This window comes from Seriola lalandi, unplaced genomic scaffold (assembly GCF_002814215.2).
Source record: "Seriola lalandi dorsalis isolate HSWRI2012SDOR001 ecotype SW California unplaced genomic scaffold, Sedor1 jcf7180002041443, whole genome shotgun sequence".
Lineage (NCBI taxonomy): Eukaryota > Metazoa > Chordata > Actinopteri > Carangiformes > Carangidae > Seriola > Seriola lalandi.
In genome coordinates this window covers 1-834 of record NW_019512012.1, presented here as the reverse complement: position 1 = coordinate 834, position 834 = coordinate 1, and the positions used below count along the sequence as shown (strand labels likewise).

General features: G+C 37.8%; 1 long non-coding RNA gene across 1 annotated transcript; it reads left to right on the top strand.

Annotated features, from left to right (window-relative positions):
* Window positions 1-16: 16 nt before the first annotated feature.
* Window positions 17-621, top strand: LOC111648506 (uncharacterized). Its single transcript, XR_002760143.2, has 3 exons — window positions 17-95; window positions 321-356; window positions 506-621. It is a non-coding gene; the product is annotated as an uncharacterized LOC111648506 (long non-coding RNA).
* The last annotated feature ends 213 nt before the right edge of the window (window positions 622-834 follow it).

The window sequence follows — 834 nt, the reverse complement described above, 5'->3', positions numbered from 1 at the left end:
TGCTGCTCTGTGTTCAGGGTGAGAAAGGAGAGCCAGGCTTAGTAATCGGACCTGATGGAAATCTTCTGTCTCTGGAAGGGTTAACAGGTCTGAAGGTGAGTCTGTCTGACGTCGTCTGATGTTCTCACACACATAATAAACATACTGTACATACAAATGAACTCACATACCTCTCCTCTACAGCATATGTTGCTACTTCTCATGTTTCCTGCTTTGATCCTGTGTGTGCTCTGTTGATTGCCTGTTTTCAAGCCTTTTGTGTACTGGGTTACGGTTGTACTTTTGATGTTGAAACTAATTTGCTTTTACCATGCTTGTAGGGAGACAGAGGACCCTCTGGGCCTGTCGGACCCCCTGTAAGTGTTTGAGCATTTCGATCTAAGATATTCAAGCTAATGTACCAAAACTGTTTCAAATTAAAATATAATATATAATTTTTTTTTTTTTTCCACTTCATTCTCCAGTCAGCTCACATTTTCCTATATTTCATGATTGATTGTTGTAGGGCCAGTACGGGCCTCCTGGATTAAAGGGTGAAATTGGAATGCCTGGACGACCTGTAAGTACCCCTTTCTTGGTGTCTTATGATTGTGTATATATATATATTTTAAATATATTTCTACTGTGTGTTTACAATACAGTGACTTCAGAAAGTATTCAGACCCTTTCACTTTTCACACACTTTATTATGTTGTCAAATGAATTGTTGTATGTACACTCAGTAACCCATGATGACAAAGTGAAAACATGTTTTTATAATTTTGTGTAAATTTATTGAAAAATTAAAAACTGAGATCTCTCATTCATCAAGTATACAGACCCTTTGCCCTGGCT